This window comes from Chiloscyllium punctatum, chromosome 23 (assembly GCF_047496795.1).
Source record: "Chiloscyllium punctatum isolate Juve2018m chromosome 23, sChiPun1.3, whole genome shotgun sequence".
Classification (NCBI taxonomy): domain Eukaryota; kingdom Metazoa; phylum Chordata; class Chondrichthyes; order Orectolobiformes; family Hemiscylliidae; genus Chiloscyllium; species Chiloscyllium punctatum.
In genome coordinates this window covers 40,019,242-40,044,356 of record NC_092761.1, presented here as the reverse complement: position 1 = coordinate 40,044,356, position 25,115 = coordinate 40,019,242, and positions in this window count along the sequence as shown.

The window sequence follows — 25,115 nt, the reverse complement described above, 5'->3', positions numbered from 1 at the left end:
TGTGACTATAAAGAGCTGCAGTGGTTTTACAGTGACCATAAAAGCTGTAGTGGTTTTACAGTGACCAATAAGAGCCGCAGTGTTTTTACAGTGACCATAAAGAGCTGTAGTGTTTTGACAGTGACCATAAGGATCGCAGTGGTTTAACAGTGACCATAAAGTCCTGCAGTGTTTTTACAGTGACCATAAAGAGCTGCAGTGGTCTTACAGTGACCATAAAGAGCTGTAGTGGTTTTACTGTGACCAATAAGAGCACTAGTGGTTGTACTGTGATCATAAAGATCTGCAGTGGTTTTACAGTGACCATAAAGTCCTGCAGTGGTTTTACAGTGACCATAAAGAGCTGCAGTGGTCTTACAGTGACCATAAGAGCTGCAGTGGTTTTACAGTGACCATAAAGTCCTGCAGTGGTTTTACAGTGACCATAAAGAGCTGCAGTGGTCTTACAGTGACCATAAGAGCTGCAGTGGTTTTACAGTGACCAGAAAGAGCTGCAGTGGTTTTACATTGACCATAAAGGGCTGCAGTGGTTTTACAGTGACCATAAAGAGCTGTATTGTTTTTACAGTGACCATTAAAAGCTGTAGTGTTTTGACAGTGACCATAAGGATCGCAGTGGTTTTACAGTGACCATAAAGTGCTGCAGTGGTTTTACAGTGACCATAAAGAGCTGCAGTGGTAGTACAGTGACCATAAAGAGCTGTAGTGGTTTTACTGTGACCAGAAAGAGTTGCAGTGGTCTTACAGTGACCATAAGAGCTGCAGTGGTTTTACAGTGACCAGAAAGAGCTGCAGTGGTTTTACATTGACCATAAAGGGCTGCAGTGGTTTTACAGTGACCATAAAGAGCTGTATTGTTTTTACAGTGACCATTAAAAGCTGTAGTGTTTTGACAGTGACCATAAGGATCGCAGTGGTTTTACAGTGACCATAAAGTGCTGCAGTGGTTTTACAGTGACCATAAAGAGCTGCAGTGGTAGTACAGTGACCATAAAGAGCTGTAGTGGTCTTACAGTGACCATAAGAGCTGCAGTGGTTTTACAGTGACCAGAAAGAGCTGCAGTGGTTTTACATTGACCATAAAGGGCTGCAGTGGTTTTACAGTGACCATAAAGAGCTGTATTGTTTTTACAGTGACCATTAAAAGCTGTAGTGTTTTGACAGTGACCATAAGGATCGCAGTGGTTTTACAGTGACCATAAAGTGCTGCAGTGGTTTTACAGTGACCATAAAGAGCTGCAGTGGTAGTACAGTGACCATAAAGAGCTGTAGTGGTTTTACTGTGACCAGAAAGCACTGCAGTGGTTTTACAGTGACCATAAGATCTGCAGTGGTTTTACAGTGACCATAAAGAGCTGTAGTGGTAGTACAGTGACCATAAAGAGCTGTAGTGGTTTTACCGTGACCAGAAAGAGTTGCAGTGGTTTTACAGTGACCATAAAGAGCTGTAGTGGTAGTACAGTGACCATAAAGAGCTGTAGTGGTTTTACAGTGACCAGAAAGAGCTGTAGTGGTTTTACAGTGACTACAAAGAGCTGCAGTGGTTTTACAGTGACCATAAAGAGCTGCAGTGGTTTTACAGTGACCGTGTCTTCAGAATCCTTAAGGGGGAGGGTGTGCAGCCAGAAGTCGTGGTACACATTGGCACCAATGACATCGGTAGGAAGAGGGGTGGGGAGGTCATTCAAGAGCTCAAGGAGTTAGGCTGGAAGCTAAAAGCCAGGACTGACAGAGTCGTCATCTCTGGGTTGTTGCCGGTGCCACGTGACAGTGAGGCAAAGAATAGGGAGAGAGTGCAGTTGAACACGTGGCTGCAAGGATGGTGTAGGAGGGAGGGTTTCAGATATTTGGACAATTGGACTGCATTCTGGGGAAGGTGGGACCTGTATAAACAGGACGGGTTGCACCTGAACCAGAAGGGCACCAATATCCTGGGGGTTGGTTTGCTAGCACTCTTCGGGGGGGGTTTAAACTAATTTGGCAGGGGGATGGGATCCGGATTTGTAGTCCAGCAAGTAAGCTAGCTGTGTGGCAGGATGCCCAAGACTGTAGGGAGTCTGTGGAGAAGGTAGCATTGACAGGGACTACTTGCGGACACAGAGATGGGCTCAAGTGCGTATACTTCAACGCAAGGAGTATCAGAAATAAGGTGGGTGAACTTAAGGCGTGGATCGGTACCTGGGACTACGATGTTGTGGCCATCACGGAAACATGGATAGATGAGGGACAGGAATGGCTGTTGGAGGTTCCTGGTTACAGATGTTTCAGTAAGATTAGGGAGGGTGGTAAAAAAGGAGGGGGGTTGGCATTGCTAATTAGAAATGGTATAACGGCTGCAGAAAGGAAGTTTGAGGGGGATCTGCCTCTGGAGGTAGTATGGGCTGAAGTCAGAAATAGGAAAGGTGCAGTCACCTTGTTGGGTGTTTATTATAGGCCCCCCAATAGCAGCAGAGATGTGGAGAAACAGATTGGGAAACAGATTTTGGAAAGGTGCAGAAGCCACAGGGTCGTAGTCATGGGCGACTTCAACTTCCCAAATATTGATTGGAAGCTCTTTAGATCAAGTAGATTGGATGGGGCGGTGTTTGTGCAGTGTGTCCAGGAAGCTTTTCTAACGCAGTATGCAGAGTGCCCAACCAGAGGGGAGGCCATATTGGATTTGGTACTCGGTAATGAACCGGGACAAGTGGTGGGCTTGTTAGTGGGTGAACATTTTGGGGATGGTGACCACAATTCTGTGACTTTCACCTTGGTTATGGAGAGAGATAGGTGCGCACAGCAAGGAAGATTTTACAATTGGGGGAAGGGAAATTACGATGCTGTAAGACGGGATTTGAGGAGCATACGTTGGGAGCATAGGCTGTCAGGGAAGGATGTGGTGGAAATGTGGAACTTTTTCCAGGAGCAGATACGACGTGTCCTTGATATGTATGTACCGATCAGGCAGGAAAGAAATGGTCGTGTGAGGGAGCCTTGGTTGACGAGGGAGGTTGAATGTCTAGTAAAGAGGAAGAAGGAGGCTTACATAAGGTTGAGGAAACAGGGTTCAGACAGAGCAGTGGAGGGATACAGGATAGCCAGAAGGGACCTGAAGAAAGGGATTAGGAGAGCTAAGAGAGGGCATGAAAAATCCTTGGCGGATATGATCAAGGCATTCTATGCGTATGTGAGAAACCTGAGAATGACGAGAACGAGGGTAGGTCCGATCAAGGACAGTGGTGGGAGACTGTGTATTGAGTCGGAAGAGATAGGAGAGGTCTTGAACAAGTACTTCTCTTCAGTATTTACGAACGAGAGGGACCGTATTGTTGAAGAGGAGAGTGTGAAACGGACTGATAAGCTAGAAGAGATACCTGTTAGGAAGGAAGATGTGTTGGACATTTTGAACAACTTGAGGATAGACAAGTCCCCCAGGCCTGACGGGATATATCCTAGGATTATGTGGGAAGCAAGAGAGGAAATTGCAGTACCGTTGGCAATGATCTTCTCGTCTTCACTGGCAACTGGGGTGGTACCAGGGGACTGGAGAGTAGCGAATGTTGTGCCCCTGTTCAAAAAAGGGAATAGGGATAACCCCGGGAATTACAGGCCAGTTAGTCTTACTTCGGTGGTAGGCAAAGTAATGGAAAGGGTACTGAGGGATAGGATTTACGAGTATCTGGAAAGACACTGCTTGATTAGGGACAGCCAGCACGGATTTGTGAAGGGTAGATCTTGCCTTACAAGTCTTATTGAATTCTTCGAGGAGGTGACCAAGCATGTGGATGAGGGTAGAGCAGTGGATGTAGTGTACATGGATTTTAGTAAGGCATTTGATAAGGTTCCCCATGGTAGGCTTATGCGGAAAGTCAGGAGGCATGGGATAGAGGGAAATTTGGCCAATTGGATAGAAAACTGGCTAACCGGTCGAAGGCAGAGAGTGGTGGTAGATGGTAAATATTCAGCCTGGAGCCCAGTTACAAGTGGAGTTCCGCAGGGATCAGTTCTGGGTCCTCTGCTGTTTGTAATTTTTATTAATGACTTAGATGAGGGAGTCGAAGGGTGGGTCAGTAAATTTGCAGATGATACGAAGATAGGTGGAGTTGTGGACAGTGAGGAGGGCTGTTGTCAGCTACAGAGGGACTTAGATATGATGCAGAGCTGGGCTGAGGAGTGGCAGATGGAGTTCAACCCTGCCAAGTGTGAGGTTGTCCATTTTGGAAGAACAAATAAGAATGCGGAATACAGGGTTAATTTTAGGGTTCTTAGTCAGGTGGAGGAACAGAGGGATCTTGGGGTCTATGTACATAGATCTTTGAAGATTGCCACTCAGGTGGATAGAGTTTGTAAGAAGGCCTATGGAGTATTATCGTTCATTAGCAGAGGGATTGAATTCAAGAGTCGTGAAGTGATGTTGCAGCTGTCCAGGACTTCGGTTAGGCCACAGTTGGAGTACTGTGTGCAGTTCTGGTCGCCTCACTTTAGGAAAGATGTGGAAGCTTTGGAGAGGGTGCAGAGAAGATTTACCAGGATGTTGCCTGGAATGGAGAGTAGGTCGTACGAGTATAGGTTGAGAGTTCTCGGCCTTTTCTCGTTGGAACGGCGAAGGATGAGGGGTGATTTGATAGAGGTTTATAAGATGATCAGAGGAATAGATAGAGTAGACAGACAGAAACTTTTTCCCCGGGTACAACAGAGTGTACAAGGGGACATAAATTTAAGGTGAAGGGTGGAAGGTATAGGGGAGATGTCAGGGGTGGGTTCTTTCCCCAGAGAGTGGTGGGGGCATGGAATGCGCTGCCCGTGGGAGAAGTAGAGTCAGAATCATTGGTGACCTTTAAGCGGCATTTGGACAGGTACATAGATGGGTGCTTAATCTAGGTTAGAAGTTCGGCACAACATCGTGGGCCGAAGGGCCTGTTCTGTGCTGTATTGTTCTATGTTCTATGTTCGATAAAGAGCTGCAGTGGTAGTACATTGACCATAAAGAGCTGCAGTGTTTTTACAGTGGCCATAAAGAGCTGTAGTGGTTTTACAGTGACCAGAAAGAGCTGCAGTGGTTTTACATTGACCATAAAGAGCTGCAGTGGTTTTACAGTGACCATAAAGAGTTGTAGTGGTTTGACAGTGACCATAAGAGTCGCAGTGGTTGTACAGTGTCCATAAGAGCTGCAGTGGTTTTACAGTGACCGTAAAGTGCTGCAGTGGTTTTACATTGTCCATAAAGAGCTGCAGTGGTCTTACAGTGAACATAAAGAGCTGTCGTGGTTTTACTGTGGTCATAAAGAGCTGTAGTGGTTTTACATTGACCATAAAGAGCCGCAGTGGTTTAACTGTGATCATAAAGATCTGCAGTGGTTTTACAGTGACCATAAGAGCTGCAGTGGTATTACAGTGACCAGAAAGAGCTGCAGTGGTTTTGCATTGAACAGAAAGAGCTGCAGTGGTTATACAGTGACCATAAAGAGCTGTATTGTTTTTACAGTGACCATAAAGAGCTGCAGTGGTTTTACTGTGATCATAAAGATCTGCAGTGGTTTTACAGTGACCATAAGAGCTGCAGTGGTTTTACAGTGACCAGAAAGAGCTGCAGTGGTTTTACATTGACTATAAAGAGCTGCATTGTTTTACAGTGACCAAAAAGAGCTGTAGTGGTTTTACAGTGACCATAAAGAGCTGCAGTGGTATTACAGTGACCATAAAGAGCTGTAGTGGTTTTACAGTGACCATAAAGAGCTGCAGTGGTATTACAGTGACCATAAAGAGCTGTAGAGGATTTACAGTGACCATAAGAGCTGCAGTGGTTTTACAGTGACCATAAAGAGCTGCAGTGGTATTACAGTGACCATAAAGAGCTGTAGTGGTTTTACAGTGACCATAAAGAGCTGCAGTGGTATTACAGTGACCATAAAGAGCTGTAGAGGATTTACAGTGACCATAAGAGCTGTAGTTGTTTTACAGTGACCAGTAAGGGCTGCAGTGGTTTTACATTGACCAGAAAGAGCTGCAGTAGTTTTACAGTGACCATAAAGATCTGTAGTGGTTTTACAGTGACCATAAAGAGCTGCAGTGGTTTTACAGTGACCAGAAAGAGCTGCAGTGGTTTTACATTGACCAGAAAGAGCTGCAGTAGTTTTACAGTGACCATAAAGAGCTGTAGTGGTTTTACAGTGACCAGAAAGTGCTGCAGTGGTTTTACATTGACCATAAAGAGCTGCAGTGGTTTACAGAGAACATAAAGAGCTGTAATGGTTTTACAGTGACCATAAGAGCTGTAGTGGTTTTACTGTGACCATAAAGAGCTGTAGTGGTTTTACTGTGAGCATAAAGAGCTGTAGTGGTTTTACAGTGACCAGAAAGAGCTGCAGTGGTTTTACATTGTCCATAAAGAGCTGCAGTGGTTTTACTGTGATCATAACGATCTGCAGTGTTTTTACAGTGACCATAAGAGCTGCAGTGGAATTACAGTGACCAGAAAGAGCTGCAGTGGTTTTGCATTGAACAGAAAGAGCTGCAGTGGTTTTACAGTGACCATAAAGAGCTGTATTGTTTTTATAGTGACCATAAAGAGCTGCAGTGGTTTTACATTGTCCATACAGAGCTGCAGTGGTCTTACAGTGAACATAAAGAGCTGTCGTGGTTTTACTGTGGTCATAAAGAGCTGTAGTGGTTTTACTGTGATCATAAAGATCTGCAGTGGTTTTACAGTGACCGTAAGAGCTGCAGTGGTATTACAGTGACCAGAAAGAGCTGCAGTGGTTTTGCATTGAACAGAAAGAGCTGCAGTGGTTTTACAGTGACCATAAAGAGCTGTAGTGGTTTTACTGTGATCATAAAGATCTGCAGTGGTTTTACAGTGACCATAAGAGCTGCAGTGGTTTTACAGTGACCAGAAAGAGCTGCAGTGGTTTTACATTGACTATAAAGAGCTGCATTGTTTTACAGTGACCATAAAGAGCTGTAGTGGTTTTACAGTGACCATAAAGAGCTGCAGTGGTTTTACAGTGACCATAAGAGGTGCAGAGGTTTTACAGTGACCATAAAGAGCTGTAGTGATTTTACTCTGACCATAAAGAGCTTCAGTGGTTTTACAGTGACCATAAAGAGCTGTCGTGGTTCTACAGTGACCAGAAAGAGCTGCAGTGGTTTTACATTGACCATAAAGAGCTGCAGTGGTAGTACAGAGACCATAAAGAGCTGTAGTGGTTTTACAGTGACCAGAAAGAGCTGCAGTGGTTTTCCATTGACCATAAAGAGCTGCAGTGGTTTTACAGTGACCATAAAGAGCTGTAGTCATTTTAAAGTGACCAGTAAGAGCTGCAGTGGTTTTATTGTGACCATAAAGAGCTGCAGTGGTTTTACAGTGACCAGAAAGAGCTGCAGTGATTTTACAGTGACCATAAGAGGTGAAGAGGTTTTACAGTTACCATAAAGAGCTGTAGTGATTTTACTCTGACCATAAAGAGCTTCAGTGGTTTTACAGTGACCATAAAGAGCTGTCGTGGTTCTACAGTGACCAGAAAGAGCTGCAGTGGTTTTACATTGACCATAAAGAGCTGCAGTGGTTGTACAGAGACCATAAAGAGCTGTAGTGGTTTTACATTGACCATAAAGAGCTGTCGTGGTTCTACAGTGACCAGAAAGAGCTGCAGTGGTTTTACATTGACCATAAAGAGCTATCGTGGTTTTAAAGTGACAAGAAAGTGCTGCAGTGGTTTTACATTGACCATAAGAGCTGCAGTGGTTTTATTGTGACCATAAAGAGCTGCAGTGGTTTTACAGTGGCCATAAAAAGCTGTCGTGGTATTACAGTGACCAGAAATAGCTGCAGTGGTTTTATTGTGACCATAAAGAGCTGCAGTGGTTTTACAGTGACCATAAAGAGCTGCAGTGGTTTTACTGTGACCATAAAGAACTGCAGTGGTTTTACAGTGACCATAAATAGCTGCAGTGGTAGTACAGTGACCATAATGAGCTGCAGTGGTTTTACAGTGACCATAAAGAGCTGCAGTGGTATTACAGTGACCATAAAGAGCTGTAGTGGTTTTACAGTGACATTAAGAGCTGCAGTGGTTTTACAGTGACCATAAAGAGCTGCAGTGGTTTTACATTGACCAGAAAGAGCTGCAGTAGTTTTACAGTGACCATAAAGTGCTGTAGTGGTTTTACATTGACCAGAAAGAGCTGCAGTAGTTTTACAGTGACCATAAAGAGCCGCAGTGGTTTTACAGTGACCAGAAAGTGCTGCAGTGGTTTTACATTGACCATAAAGAGCTGCAGTGGTTTACAGAGACCATAAAGATCAGTAGTGGTTTTACAGTGACCATAAAGAGCTGTAATGGTTTTACAGTGACCATAAAGAGCTGTAGTGGTTTTACTGTGACCATAAAGACCCGCAGTGGTTTTACAGTGACCATAAAGAGCCGTAGTGGTTTTACAGTGACCATAAAGTGCTGCAGTGGTTTTACAGTGACCATAAAGAGCTGTAGTGGTTTTACTGTGACCATAAAGAGCTGTAGTGGTTTTACAGTGACCAGAAAGAGCTGCAGTGGTTTTACATTGACCAGAAAGAGCTGCAGTGGTAGTTCAGTGACCATAAAGAGCTGCAGTGGTTTTACAGTGACCATAAAGAGCTGTAGTTGTACTACAGTGACCAGAAAGAGCTGCAGTGGTTTTATTGTGACCATAAAGAGCTGTAGTGGTTTTACAGTGACCAGAAAGTGCTGCGGGGTTTTTACATTGACCAGAAAGAGCTGCAGTGGTTTTACAGTGACCATAAAAAGCTGTAGTGGTTTTACTGTGAACATAAAGAACTGTAGTGGTTTTACAGTGACCATAAAGTGCTGCAGTGGTTTTACAGTGACCATAAAGAGCTGCAGGGGTTTTACTGTGAACATAAAGAACTGTAGTGGTTTTACAGTGACCATAAAGTGCTGCAGTGGTTTTACAGTGACCATAAAGTGATGCAGTGGTATTACAGTGACCATAAAGAGCTGTCGTGGTTTTACTGTGACCATAACGAGCTGCAATGGTTTTACTGTGATCATAAAGAGCTGCAGTGGTTTTACAGTGACCAGAAAGAGCTGCAGTGGTTTTACATTGACCATAAAGAGCTGCAGTGGCTTTACAGTGACCATAAAGAGCAGTAGTGGTTTTACAGTGACCATAAAGAGCTGCAGTGGTAGTACAGTGACCATAAAGAGCTGTAGTGGTAGAACACTGACCATAAAGAGCTGCATTGGTTTTACAGTGACCATAAAGAGCTGTCGTGGTTTTACAGTGACCATAAAGAGCTGTCGTTGTAGTACAGAGACCAGAAAGAGCTGTAGACGTTTTACAGTGACCAGAAAGTGCTGCAGTGGTTTTATTGTGACCATAAAGTGCTGCAGTGGTTTTACAGTGACAAATAAAAAGCTGTAGTGGTTTTACAGTGACCAGAAAGAGTTGCAGTGGTTTTACATTGACCATAAAGAGCTGCAGTGGTTAAACAGTGACCATAAAGAGCTGCAGTGCTTTTACTGTGACCATAAAGTGTTGTAGTGTTTTTACAGTGACCATAAGAGCCGCAGTTGTTTTACAGTGACCATAAAGAGCTGCAGTGGTTTTACTGTGATCATAAAGAGATGTAGTGGTTTTACAGTGACCATAAAGATCTGCAGTGATTTTACATTGACCATAAAGAGCTCTGGTGGTTTTACACTGACCATGGAGAGCTGTAGTGGTTTTACAGTGACCATAAGAGCTGTAGTGGTTTCACAGTGACCATAAGAGCTGCAGTGGTTTTACAGGATCCAGAAAGAGCTGCAGTGGTTTTACATTGACCATAAAGACCTGCAGTAGTTTTACAGTGACTATAAACAGCTGTAGTCGTTTTACAGTGACCATAAAGAGCCGCAGTGGTTTTACAGTGACCATGAAGAGCTGCAGTGGTTGTACAGTGTACATAAGAGCTGCAGTGGTTTTCCAGTGACCATAAAATGCTGCAGTGTTTTTACTGTGACCATAAAGAGATGTAGTGGTTTTCCAGTGACCATAAAGAGCTGCAGTGGTATTACAGTGACCTAAAGAGCTGCAGTGGTTTTACTGTGAACATAAAGAGCTGCAGTGGTATTACAGTGACCATAAAGAGCTGTAGTTGTTTTACACTGACCATAAAGAGCTGTCGTGGTTTTCCAGTGACCATAAGAGGTGCAGAGGTTTTACAGTGATCATAAAGAGCTGCAGTGGTTTTAATGTGACCATAAAGAGCTGCAGTGGTTTTACTGTGACCATAAAGAGCTGCAGTGGTTTTACAGTGACCATAAAAGCTGTAGTGGTTTTATAGTGACCAGAAAGAGCTGCAGTGGTTTTACTGTGACCATAAAGAGCTGCAGTGGTTTTACAGTGACCATAAAAGCTGTAGTGGTTTTACAGTGACCAGAAAGAGCTGCAGTGGGAGTACAGTGACCAGAAAGAGCTGCAGTGGGAGTACAGTGACCATAAAGACCCGCAGTGGTTTTATAGTGACCATAAAGAGCTGTAGTGGTTTTAAAGTGACCATAAGAGCTGCAGTGGTTTTACAGTGACCGTAAAGTGCTGCAGTGGTTTTACAGTGACCATAAAGAGCTGCAGTGGTATTACAGTGACTATAAAGAGCTGTAGTGGTTTTATTGTGACCATAAAGAGCTGTAGTGGTTTTACAGTGACCAGAAAGAGCTGCAGTGGTTTTACATTGACCATAAAGAGCTGCAGTGGTTTTACAGTGACCATAAAAAGCTATAGTTGTATTACAGTGACCAGAAAGAGCTGCAGTGGTTTTACATTGGCCATAAAGAGCTGCAGTGTTTTTACTGTGACCATAAAGCGCTGCAGTGGTAGTACAGTGACCAGAAAGAGCTGCAGTGGTTTAACAGTGACCATAAAGAGCTGCAGTGGTTTTACAGTGACCATAAAGAGCTGCAGTGTTTTTACAGTGGCCATAAAGAGCTGTAGTGGTTTTACAGTGACCATAAAGAGCTGCAGTGGTTTTACAGTGACCATAAAGAGCTGTAGTGGTTTTACAGTGACCAGAAAGATCTGCAGTGGTTTTACATTGACCAGAAAGAGCTGTAGTTGTTTTACTGTGACCATAAAGAGCTGTAGTGGTTTTACAGTGACCATAAAGAGCTGTAGTGGTTTTACTGTGACCATAAAGAGCTGTAGTGGTTTTGCAGTGACCAGAAAGATCTGCAGTGGTTTTACATTGACCAGAAAGAGCTGTAGTGGTTTTACTGTGACCATAAAGAGCTGTAGTGGTTTTACAGTGACCAGAAAGAGCTGCAGTGGTATTACTGTGGCCATAAAGAGCTGCACTGATTTTACAGTGATCATAAAGAGCTGTAGTGGTTTTACGTTGACCATAAAGAGCTGCAGTGGTAGTACAGTGCCCAAAAAGAGCTTCAGTGTTTTTACAGTGGCCATAAAGAGCTGTAGTGGTTTTACTGTGACCATAAAGTGCCGCAGTGGTTTTACAGTGACCATGAAAAGCTGCAGCATTTGTACAGTGTCCATAAGAGCTGCAGTGCTTTTACAGTGACTATAAAGTGCTGCAGTGGTTTTACAGTGACCATAAAGTGATGCAATGGTATTACAGTGATCATAAAGAGCTGTAGTGGTTTTACTGTGACCATAAAGAGCTGTAGTGGTTTTACTGTGATCATAAAGAGCTGTCATGGTTTTACAGTGACCATAAGAGCTGCAGTGGTTTTACAGTGACCAGAAAGAGTTGCAGTGGTTTTACATTGACCATAAAGAGCTGCAGTGGTTTTACAGTGACCATAAAGAGCTGTAGTGGTTTTACAGTGACCAGAAAGAGCTGCAGTGGTTTTACAGTGACCATAAAGAGCCGTAGTGGTTTTACAGTGACCATAAAGTGCTGCAGTGGTTTTACAGTGACCATAAAGAGCTGTAGTGGTTTTACTGTGACCATAAAGAGCTGTAGTGGTTTTACAGTGACCAGAAAGAGCTGCAGTGGTTTTACATTGACCATAATGAGCTGCAGTGATTTTACAGTGACCATAAAAAGCTAGAGTGGTTTTACAGTGACCAGAAAGAGCTGCAGTGGTTTTACAGTGACCAGAAAGTGCTGCAGTGGTTTTACATTGACCATAAAGAGCTGCACTGATTTTACAGTGACCATAAAGAGCTGTAGTGGTTTTAAAGTGACCATAAAGAGCTATCGTGGTTTTAAAGTGACAAGTAAGAGCTGCAGTGGTTTTACATTGACCAGAAAGAGCTGCAGTGGTAGTTCAGTGACCATAAAGAGCTTCAGTGTTTTTACAGTGGCCATAAAGAGCTGTAGTGGTTTTACTGTGACCATAAAGTGCCGCAGTGGTTTTACAGTGACCATAAAAGCTGTAGTGGTTTTACAGTGACCAGAAAGTGCTGCAGGGGTTTTACATTGACCAGAAAGAGCTGCAGTGGTTTTACATTGACCATAAAGAGCTGCAGGGGTTTTACTGTGAACATAAAGAACTGTAGTGGTTTTACAGTGACCATAAAGTGATGCAGTGGTTTTACAGTGACCATAAAGTGATGCAGTGGTATTACAGTGACCATAAAGAGCTGCAGGGGTTTTACTGTGAACATAAAGAACTGTAGTGGTTTTACAGTGACCATAAAGTGCTGCAGTGGTTTTACAGTGACCATAAAGTGATGCAGTGGTATTACAGTGACCATAAAGAGCTGTCGTGGTTTTACTGTGACCATAACGAGCTGCAATGGTTTTACTGTGATCATAAAGAGCTGCAGTGGTTTTACAGTGACCAGAAAGAGCTGCAGTGGTTTTACATTGACCATAAAGAGCTGCAGTGGCTTTACAGTGACCATAAAGAGCAGTAGTGGTTTTACAGTGACCATAAAGAGCTGCAGTGGTAGTACAGTGACCATAAAGAGCTGTAGTGGTAGAACACTGACCATAAAGAGCTGCATTGGTTTTACAGTGACCATAAAGAGCTGTCGTGGTTTTACAGTGACCATAAAGAGCTGTCGTTGTAGTACAGAGACCAGAAAGTGCTGTAGACGTTTTACAGTGACCAGAAAGTGCTGCAGTGGTTTTATTGTGACCATAAAGTGCTGCAGTGGTTTTACAGTGACAAATAAAAAGCTGTAGTGGTTTTACAGTGACCAGAAAGAGTTGCAGTGGTTTTACATTGACCATAAAGAGCTGCAGTGGTTAAACAGTGACCATAAAGAGCTGCAGTGCTTTTACTGTGACCATAAAGTGTTGTAGTGTTTTTACAGTGACCATAAGAGCCGCAGTTGTTTTACAGTGACCATAAAGAGCTGCAGTGGTTTTACTGTGATCATAAAGAGATGTAGTGGTTTTACAGTGACCATAAAGATCTGCAGTGATTTTACATTGACCATAAAGAGCTCTGGTGGTTTTACACTGACCATGGAGAGCTGTAGTGGTTTTACAGTGACCATAAGAGCTGTAGTGGTTTCACAGTGACCATAAGAGCTGCAGTGGTTTTACAGGATCCAGAAAGAGCTGCAGTGGTTTTACATTGACCATAAAGACCTGCAGTAGTTTTACAGTGACTATAAACAGCTGTAGTCGTTTTACATTGACCATAAAGAGCCGCAGTGGTTTTACAGTGACCATGAAGAGCTGCAGTGGTTGTACAGTGTACATAAGAGCTGCAGTGGTTTTCCAGTGACCATAAAATGCTGCAGTGTTTTTACTGTGACCATAAAGAGATGTAGTGGTTTTCCAGTGACCATAAAGAGCTGCAGTGGTATTACAGTGACCTAAAGAGCTGCAGTGGTTTTACTGTGAACATAAAGAGCTGCAGTGGTATTACAGTGACCATAAAGAGCTGTAGTGGTTTTACACTGACCATAAAGAGCTGTCGTGGTTTTCCAGTGACCATAAGAGGTGCAGAGGTTTTACAGTGATCATAAAGAGCTGCAGTGGTTTTAATGTGACCATAAAGAGCTGCAGTGGTTTTACTGTGACCATAAAGAGCTGCAGTGGTTTTACAGTGACCATAAAAGCTGTAGTGGTTTTATAGTGACCAGAAAGAGCTGCAGTGGTTTTACTGTGACCATAAAGAGCTGCAGTGGTTTTACAGTGACCATAAAAGCTGTAGTGGTTTTACAGTGACCAGAAAGAGCTGCAGTGGGAGTACAGTGACCAGAAAGAGCTGCAGTGGGAGTACAGTGACCATAAAGACCCGCAGTGGTTTTATAGTGACCATAAAGAGCTGTAGTGGTTTTAAAGTGACCATAAGAGCTGCAGTGGTTTTACAGTGACCGTAAAGTGCTGCAGTGGTTTTACAGTGACCATAAAGAGCTGCAGTGGTATTACAGTGACTATAAAGAGCTGTAGTGGTTTTATTGTGACCATAAAGAGCTGTAGTGGTTTTACAGTGACCAGAAAGAGCTGCAGTGGTTTTACATTGACCATAAAGAGCTGCAGTGGTTTTACAGTGACCATAAAAAGCTATAGTTGTATTACAGTGACCAGAAAGAGCTGCAGTGGTTTTACATTGGCCATAAAGAGCTGCAGTGTTTTTACTGTGACCATAAAGCGCTGCAGTGGTAGTACAGTGACCAGAAAGAGCTGCAGTGGTTTAACAGTGACCATAAAGAGCTGCAGTGGTTTTACAGTGACCATAAAGAGCTGCAGTGTTTTTACAATGGCCATAAAGAGCTGTAGTGGTTTTACAGTGACCATAAAGAGCTGCAGTGGTTTTACAGTGACCATAAAGAGCTGTAGTGGTTTTACAGTGACCAGAAAGATCTGCAGTGGTTTTACATTGACCAGAAAGAGCTGTAGTTGTTTTACTGTGACCATAAAGAGCTGTAGTGGTTTTACAGTGACCATAAAGAGCTGTAGTGGTTTTACTGTGACCATAAAGAGCTGTAGTGGTTTTGCAGTGACCAGAAAGATCTGCAGTGGTTTTACATTGACCAGAAAGAGCTGTAGTGGTTTTACTGTGACCATAAAGAGCTGTAGTGGTTTTACAGTGACCAGAAAGAGCTGCAGTGGTATTACTGTGGCCATAAAGAGCTGCACTGATTTTACAGTGATCATAAAGAGCTGCAGTGGTTTTACGTTGACCATAAAGAGCTGCAGTGGTAGTACAGTGCCCAAAAAGAGCTTCAGTGTTTTTACAGTGGCCATAAAGAGCTGTAGTGGTTTTACTGTGACCATAAAGTGCCGCAGTGGTTTTACAGTGACCATGAAAAGCTGCAGCATTTGTACAGTGTCCATAAGAGCTGCAGTGCTTTTACAGTGACTATAAAGTGCTGCAGTGGTTTTACAGTGACCATAAAGTGATGCAATGGTATTACAGTGATCATAAAGAGCTGTAGTGGTTTTACTGTGACCATAAAGAGCTGTAGTGGTTTTACTGTGATCATAAAGAGCTGTCGTGGTTTTACAGTGACCATAAGAGCTGCAGTGGTTTTACAGTGACCAGAAAGAGTTGCAGTGGTTTTACATTGACCATAAAGAGCTGCAGTGGTTTTACAGTGACCATAAAGAGCTGTAGTGGTTTTACAGTGACCAGAAAGAGCTGCAGTGGTTTTACAGTGACCATAAAGAGCCGTAGTGGTTTTACAGTGACCATAAAGTGCTGCAGTGGTTTTACAGTGACTATAAAGAGCTGTAGTGGTTTTACTGTGACCATAAAGAACTGTAGTGGTTTTACAGTGACCAGAAAGAGCTGCAGTGGTTTTACATTGACCATAATGAGCTGCAGTGATTTTACAGTGACCATAAAAAGCTAGAGTGGTTTTACAGTGACCAGAAAGAGCTGCAGTGGTTTTACAGTGACCAGAAAGTGCTGCAGTGGTTTTACATTGACCATAAAGAGCTGCACTGATTTTACAGTGGCCATAAAGAGCTGTAGTGGTTTTACTGTGACCATAAAGTGCCGCAGTGGTTTTACAGTGACCATAAAAGCTGTAGTGGTTTTAAAGTGACCATAAAGAGCTATCGTGGTTTTAAAGTGACAAGTAAGAGCTGCAGTGGTTTTACATTGACCAGAAAGAGCTGCAGTGGTAGTTCAGTGACCATAAAGAGCTTCAGTGTTTTTACAGTGGCCATAAAGAGCTGTAGTGGTTTTACTGTGACCATAAAGTGCCGCAGTGGTTTTACAGTGACCATAAAAGCTGTAGTGGTTTTACAGTGACCAGAAAGTGCTGCAGGGGTTTTACATTGACCAGAAAGAGCTGCAGTGGTTTTACAGTGACCATAAAAAGCTGTAGTGGTTTTAGAGTGACCAGAAAGGGCTGCAGTGGTTTTACATTGACCATAAAGAGCTGCAGGGGTTTTACTGTGAACATAAAGAACTGTAGTGGTTTTACAGTGACCATAAAGTGATGCAGTGGTTTTACAGTGACCATAAAGTGATGCAGTGGTATTACAGTGACCATAAAGAGCTGTAGTGGTTTTACTGTGACCATAACGAGCTGCAATGGTTTTACTGTGATCATAAAGAGCTGCAGTGGTTTTACAGTGACCAGAAAGAGCTGCAGTGGTTTTACATTGACCATAAAGAGCTGCAGTGGCTTTACAGTGACCATAAAGAGCTGTAGTGGTTTTACAGAGACCAGAAAGAGCTGTAGACGTTTTACAGTGACCAGAAAGAGCTGCAGTGGTTTTATTGTGACCATAAAGTGCTGCTGTGGTTTTACAGTGACAAATAAAAAGCTGTAGTGGTTTTACAGTGACCAGAAAGAGTTGCAGTGGTTTTACATTGACCATAAAGTGCTGCAGTGGTTTTACAGTGACCATAAAGTGTTGTAGTGTTTTTACAGTGACCATAAGAGCCGCAGTTGTTTTACAGTGACCATAAAGAGCTGCAGTGCTTTTACTGTGACCATAAAGTGTTGTAGTGTTTTTACAGTGACCATAAGAGCCGAAGTTGTTTTACAGTGACCATAAAGAGCTGCAGTGGTTTTACTGTGATCATAAAGAGATGTAGTGGTTTTACAGTGACCATAAAGATCTGCAGTGAATTTACATTGACCATAAAGAGCTCTGGTGGCTTTACACTGACCATGGAGAGCTGTAGTGGTTTTACAGTGACCATAAGAGCTGTAGTGGTTTCACAGTGACCATAAGAGCTGCAGTGGTTTTACAGGGTCCAGAAAGAGCTGCAGTGGTTTTACATTGACCATAAAGACCTGCAGTAGTTTTACAGTGACTATAAACAGCTGTAGTCATTTTACAGTGACCATAAAGAGCCGCAGTGGTTTTACAGTGACCATGAAGAGCTGCAGTGGTTGTACAGTGTACATAAGAGCTGCAGTGGTTTTCCAGTGACCATAAAATGCTGCAGTGTTTTTACATTGACCATAAAGAGCTGCAGTGGTTTTCCAGTGACCATAAAGAGCTGCAGTGGTATTACAGTGACCTAAAGAGCTGCAGTGGTTTTACTGTGAACATAAAGAGCTGCAGTGGTATTACAGTGACCATAAAGAGCTGTAGTGGTTTTAAACTGACCATAAAGAGCTGTCGTGGTTTTCCAGTGACCATAAGAGGTGCAGAGGTTTTACAGTGATCATAAAGAGCTGCAGTGGTTTTACAGTGACCATAAATAGCTGCAGTGGTTTTACAGTGACCATAAAAGCTGTCGTGGTTTTACAGTGACCAGAAAGAGCTACAGTGGTTTTACATTGACCATAAAGAGCTGTAGTGGTTTTACAGTGACCATAAAGAGCTGCAGTGTTTTACAGTGACCATAAAGAGCTGTAGTGGTTTTATAGTGACCAGAAAGAGCTGCAGTGGTTTTACTGTGACCATAAAGAGCTGCAGTGGTTTTACAGTGACCATAAAAGCTGTAGTGGTTTTACAGTGACCAGAAAGAGCTGCAGTGGGAGTACAGTGACCAGAAAGAGCTGCAGTGGGAGTACAGTGACCATAAAGACCCGCAGTGGTTTTACAGTGACCATAAAGAGCTGTAGTGGTTTTAAAGTGACCATAAGAGCTGCAGTGGTTTTACAGTGACCGTAAAGTGCTGCAGTGGTTTTACAGTGACCATAAAGAGCTGCAGTGGTATTACAGTGACTATAAAGAGCTGTAGTGGTTTTATTGTGACCATAAAGAGCTGTAGTGGTTTTATAGTGACCAGAAAGAGCTGCAGTGGTTTTACATTGACCATAAAGAGCTGCAGTGGTTTTACAGTGACCATAAAAAGCTATAGTTGTATTACAGTGACCAGAAAGAGCTGCAGTGGTTTTACATTGGCCATAAAGAGCTGCAGTGTTTTTACTGTGACCATAAAGCGCTGCAGTGGTAGTACAGTGACCAGAAAGAGCTGCAGTGGTTTTACAGTGACCATAAAGAGCTGTAGTGGCAGTACAGTGAAAATTAGAAGCTGTAGTGGTTTAACAGTGACCAGAAAGAGCTGCAGTGGTTTTACAGTGACCATAAAGAGCTGCAGTGTTTTTACAGAGGCCATAAAGAGCTGTAGTGGTTTTACAGTGGCCATAAAGAGCTGTAGTGGTTTTACTGTGACCATAAAGACCTGCAGTGGTTTTACAGTGACCATAAAGTGCTGTCGTGGTTTTACAGTGACCATAAAGTGCTGCAGTGGTTTTACAGTGACCATAAAGAGCTGTAGTGGTTTTACTGTGACCATAAAGAGCTGTAGTGGTTTTGCAGTGACCAGAAAGATCTGCAGTGGTTTTACATTGACCAGAAAGAGCTGCAGTGGTTTTACAGTGACCAGAAAGAGCTGCAGTGGTATTACTGTGGCCATAAAGAGCTGCACTGATTTTACAGTGATCATAAAGAGCTGTAGTGGTTTTACATTGACCATAAAGAGCTGCAGTGGTAGTACAGTGCCCAAAAAGAGCTTCAGTGTTTTTACTGTGACCATAAAGTGCCGCAGTGGTTTTACAGTGACCATGAAAAGCTGCAGCATTTGTACAGTGTCCATAAGAGCTGCAGTGCTTTTACAGTGACTATAAAGTGCTGCAGTGGTTTTACAGTGACCATAAAGTGATGCAATGGTATTACAGTGATCATAAAGAGCTGTAGTGGTTTTACTGTGACCATAAAGAGCTGTAGTGGTTTTACTGTGATCATAAAGAGCTGTCGTGGTTTTACAGGGACCATAAGAGCTGCAGTGGTTTTACAGTGACCAGAAAGAGCTGCAGTGGTTTTACATTGACCATAAAGAGCTGCAGTGGTTTTACAGTGACCATAAAGAGCTGTAGTGGTTTTACAGTGACCAGAAAGAGCTGCAGTGGTTTTACATTGACCATAAAGAGCTGCAGTGGTTTTACATTGACCATAAAGAGCTGCAGTGGTTTTACAGTGACCATAAAGAGCTGTAGTGTTAGTACAGTGACCATAAAAAGCTGTAGTGGTTTTACAGTGACCAGAAAGTGCTGCAGTGGTTTTACATTGACCATAAAGAGCTGCACTGATTTTACAGTGATCATAAAGAGCTGTAGTGGTTTTACTGTGATCATAAAGAGCTGTAGTGGTTTTACTGTGATCATAAAGAGCTGTAGTGGTTTTAGAGTGACCATAAGAGCTGCAGTGGTTTTACAGTGACCAGAAAGAGCTGTAGTGGTTTTACAGTGACCATAAAGAGCTGTAGTGGTAGTACAGTGACCATAAAAAGCTGTTGTGGTTTTACAGTGACCAGAAAGAGCTGCAGTGGTTTTACATTGACCATAAAGAGCTGCAGTGGTTTACAGTGACCATAAAAAGCTGTAGTGGTTTTACAGTGACCAGAAAGAGCTGCAGTGGTTTTACATTGACCATAAAGAGCTGCAGTGGTTTTACATTGACCATAAAGAGCTGCAGTGGTTTACAGTGAACATAAATAGCTGTAGTGGATTTACAGTGACCAGAAAGAGCTGCAGTGGTTTTACAGTTACCATAAAGAGCTGTAGTGGTTTTAATGTGACCGTAAAGAGCTGTAGTGGTTTTACAGTGACCAGAAAGAGCTGCAGTGGTTTTACATTGTCCATAAAGAGCTGCAGTGGTCTTACAGTGAACTTAAAGAGCTGTCGTGGTTTTACTGTGGTCATAAAGAGCTGTAGTGGTTTTACATTGACCATAAAGAGCTGTAGTGGTATTACAGTGACCAGAAAGAGCTGCAGTGGTTTTGCATTGAACAGAAAGAGCTGCAGTGGTTTTACAGTGACCATAAAGAGCTGCAGTGGTAGTACAGTGACCATAAAGAGCTGTAGTGGTTTTACTGTGATCATAAAGATCTGCAGTGGTTTTACAGTGACCATAAGAGCTGCAGTGGTTTTACAGTGACCAGAAAGAGCTGCAGTGGTTTTACATTGACTATAAAGAGCTGCATTGTTTTACAGTGACCATAAAGAGCTGTAGTGGTTTTACAGTGACCATAAAGAGCTGCAGTGGTTTTACAGTGACCAGAAAGAGCTGCAGTGGTTTTACAGTGACCATAAGAGGTGCAGAGGTTTTACAGTGACCATAAAGAGCTGTAGTCGTTTTAAAGTGACCAGTAAGAGGTGCAGTGGTTTTATTGTGACCATAAAGAGCTGCAGTGGTTTTACAGTGACCAGAAAGAGCTGCAGTGATTTTACAGTGACCATAAGAGGTGCAGAGGTTTTACAGTTACCATAAAGAGCTGTAGTGATTTTACTCTGACCATAAAGAGCTTCAGTGGTTTTACAGTGACCATAAACAGCTGTCGTGGTTCTACAGTGACCAGACAGAGCTGCAGTGGTTTTACATTGACCATAAAGAGCTGCAGTGGTAGTACAGAGACCATAAATAGCTGTAGTGGTTTTACCGTGACCATAAAGAGCTGTAGTGGTTTTACATTGACCATAAAGAGCTGTCGTGGTTCTACAGTGACCAGAAAGAGCTGCAGTGGTTTTACATTGACCATAAAGAGCTATCGTGGTTTTAAAGTGACAAGAAAGAGCTGCAGTGGTTTTACATTGACCATAAAGAGCTGCAGTGGTTTTACATTGACCATAAAGAGCTGTCATGGTTCTACAGTGACCAGAAAGAGCTGCAGTGGGTTTACATTGACCATAAAGAGCTATCGTGGTTTTAAAGTGACAAGAAAGAGCTGCAGTGGTTTTACTTTGACCAGAAAGAGCTGCAGTGGTTTTACAGTGACCATAAAAAGCTGTCGTGGTTCTACAGTGACCAGAAAGAGCTGCAGTGGTTTTACATTGACCATAAAGAGCTGCAGTGGTTTTACAGTGACCAGAAAGAGCTGCAGTGGTTTTACAGTGACCAGAAAGTGCTGCAGTGGTTTTACATTGACCATAAAGAGCTGCACTGATTTTACAGTGACCATAAAGAGCTGTAGTGGTTTTGCAGTGACCAGAAAGATCTGCAGTGGTTTTACATTGACCAGAAAGAGCTGCAGTGGTTTTACAGTGACCAGAAAGTGCTGCAGTGGTATTACAGTGACCATAAAGAGCTGCACTGATTTTACAGTGATCTTAAAGAGCTGTAGTGCTTTTACTGTGATCATAAAGAGCTGTAGTGGTTTTACTGTGATCATAAAGAGCTGTAGTGGTTTTAGAGTGACCATAAGAGCTGCAGTGGTTTTACAGTGACCAGAAAGAGCTGCAGTGGTTTTACATTGACCATAAAGAGCTGCAGTGGTTTTACATTGACCATAAAGAGCTGTAGTGGTTTTACAGTGACCATAAAGAGCTGTAGTGGTAGTACAGTGACCATAAAAAGCTGTTGTGGTTTTACAGTGACCAGAAAGAGCTGCAGTGGTTTTACATTGACCATAAAGAGCTGCAGTGGTTTACAGTGACCATAAAAAGCTGTTGTGGTTTTACAGTGACCAGAAAGAGCTGCAGTGGTTTTAAATTGACCATAAAGAGCTGCAGTGGTTTTTCAGGAACCATAAAAAGCTGTAGTGGGGTTACAGTAACCAGAAAGAGCTGCAGTGTTTTTACATTGACCATAAAGAGCTGCAGTGGTTTTACAGTGACCATAAAAGCTGCAGTGGTTTTACTGTGACCATAAAGACCTGTAGTGGTTTTACAGTGACCATAAAGAGCTGCAGTTGTAGTACAGTGACCAAAAGAGCTGTAGTGGTTTTACAGTGACCATAAAGAGCTGTAGTGGTTTTACAGTGACCAGAAAGAGCTGCAGTGGTTTTACATTGACCAGAAAGAGCTGCAGTAGTTTTACAGTGACCATAAAGAGCTGTAGTGGTTTTACAGTGACCATAAAGAGCTGCAGTGTTTTTACAGTGACCAGAAAGAGCTGCAGTGGTTTTACTGTGACCATAAAGACCCGCAGTGGTTTTACAGTGACCATAAAGAGCTGTAGTGGTTTTACAGTGACCATAAAGAGCTGCAGTGGTAGTACAGTGACCATAAAGAGCTGTAGTGGTTTTACTGTGATCATAAAGATCTGCAGTGGTTTTACAGTGACCATAAGAGCTGCAGTGGTTTTACAGTGACCAGAAAGAGCTGCAGTGGTTTTACATTGACTATAAAGAGCTGCATTGTTTTACAGTGACCATAAAGAGCTGTAGTGGTTTTACAGTGACCATAAAGAGCTGCAGTGGTTTTACAGTGACCCGAAGGAGCTGCAGTGGTTTTACAGTGACCATAAGAGGTGCAGAGGTTTTACAGTGACCATAAAGAGCTGTAGTGATTTTACTCTGACCATAAAGAGCTTCCGTGGTTTTACAGTGACCATAAAGAGCTGCAGTGGTTTTACAGTGACCAGAAAGAGCTGCAGTGGTTTTACAGTGACCAGAAAGAGCTGCAGTGGTTTTACATTGACCATAAAGAGCTGCAGTGGTTTTGCAGTGACCATAAAGAGCTGTAGTCGTTTTAAAGTGACCAGTAAGAGCTGCAGTGGTTTTATTGTGACCATAAAGAGCTGCAGTGGTTTTACAGTGACCAGAAAGAGCTGCAGTGATTTTACTCTGACCATAAAGAGCTTCAGTGGTTTTACAGTGACCATAAAGAGCTGTCGTGGTACTACAGTGACCAGACAGAGCTGCAGTGGTTTTACATTGACCATAAAGAGCTGCAGTGGTAGTACAGAGACCATAAAGAGCTGTAGTGGTTTTACATTGACCATAAAGAGCTGTCGTGGTTCTACAGTGACCAGAAAGAGCTGCAGTGGGTTTACATTGACCATAAAGAGCTATCGTGGTTTTAAAGTGACAAGAAAGAGCTGCAGTGGTTTTACATTGACCAGAAAGAGCTGCAGTGGTTTTACAGTGACCATGAAAAGCTATAGTGGTTTTACAGTGATCATAAAGAGCTTCAGTGTTTTTACAGTGACCATAAAGAGCTGTAGTCGTTTTGAAGTGACCAGTAAGAGCTGCAGTGGTTTTACTGTGAACATAAAGAGCTGCAGTGGTTTTACAGTGGCCATAAAAAGCTGTAGTGGTATTACAGTGACCAGAAATAGCTGCAGTGGTTTTATATTGACCATAAAGAGCTGCAGTGGTTTTACAGTGACCATAAAGAGCTGCAGTGGTTTTACTGTGACCATAAAGAACTGCAGTGGTTTTACAGTGACCAGAAAGAGCTGCAGTAGTTTTACAGTGACCATAAAGTGCTGTTGTGGTTTTACATTGACCAGAAAGAGCTGCAGTGGTTTTACAGTGACCATAAAGAGCTGTAGTGGTTTTACTGTGACCATAAAGAGCTGTAGTGGTTTTACAGTGACCAGAAAGAGCTGCAGTGGTTTTACATTGACCATAATGAGCTGCAGTGATTTTACAGTGACCATAAAAAGCTAGAGTGGTTTTACAGTGACCAGAAAGAGCTGCAGTGGTTTTACAGTGACCAGAAAGTGCTGCAGTGGTTTTACATTGACCATAAAGAGCTGCACTGATTTTACAGTGACCATAAAGAGCTGTAGTGGTTTTGCAGTGACCAGAAAGATCTGCAGTGGTTTTACATTGACCATAAAGAGCTGCAGTGGTTTTACAATGACCATAAAGAGCTGTAGTGGTTTTACAGTGACCATAAAGTGCTGCAGTGGTAGTACAGTGACCATAAAGAGCTGCAGTGGTATTACATTGACCAGAAAGAGCTGTAGTGGTTTTACATTGACCAGAAAGAGCTGCAGTAGTTTTACATTGACCAGAAAGAGCTGTAGTGGTTTTACAGTGACCATAAAGAGCTGCAGTGGTTTTCCAGTGACCATAAAGAGCTGCAGTGGTTTTACATTGACCAGAAAGTGCTGCAGTGGTTTTACATTGACCAGAAAGAGCTGCAGTAGTTTTACATTGACCAGAAAGAGCTGCAGTAGTTTTACAGTGATCATAAAGAGCTGTAGTGGTTTTACAGTGACCATAAAGAGCTGCAGTGGTTTTACAGTGACCAGAAAGTGCTGCAGTGGTTTTACATTGACCATAAAGAGCTGCAGTGGTTTACAGAGACCATAAAGAGCAGTAGTGGTTTTACAGTGACCATAAAGAGCTGCAGTGGTTTTAATGTGACCATAAAGACCCGCAGTGGTTTTACAGTGACCATAAAGAGCCGTAGTGGTTTTACAGTGACCATAAAGTGCTGCAGTGGTTTTACAGTGACCATAAAGAGCTGTAGTGGTTTTACTGTGACCATAAAGTGCTGTAGTGGTTTTACAGTGACCAGAAAGAGCTGCAGTGGTTTTACATTGACCATAATGAGCTGCAGTGATTTTACAGTGACCATAAAAAGCTAGACTGGTTTTACAGTGACCAGAAAGAACTGCAGTGATTTTACAGTGACCAGAAAGTGCTGTAGTGGTTTTAAAGTGACCATAAAGAGCTATCGTGGTTTTAAAGTGACAAGTAAGAGCTGCAGTGGTTTTACATTGACCAGAAAGAGCTGTAGTGGTTTTACAGTGACCATAAAGAGCTGGCATGGTTTTACAGTGACCATAAATACCTGCAGTGGTTTTACAGTGACCATAAAGAGCTGTAGTGGTTTTACAGTGACCATAAAGAGCTGTAGTGGTTTTACTGTGACCATAAAGTGCCGCAGTGGTTTTACAGTGACCATAAAGAGCTGTAGTTGTAGTACAGTGACCAGAAAGAGCTGTAGTCGTTTGACAGTGACCAGAAAGAGCTGCAGTGGTTCTATTGTGAACATAAAGAGCTGTAGTGGTTGTACAGTGACCAGAAAGTGCTGCAGGGGTTTTACATTGACCAGAAAGAGCTGCAGTGGTTTTACAGTGACCA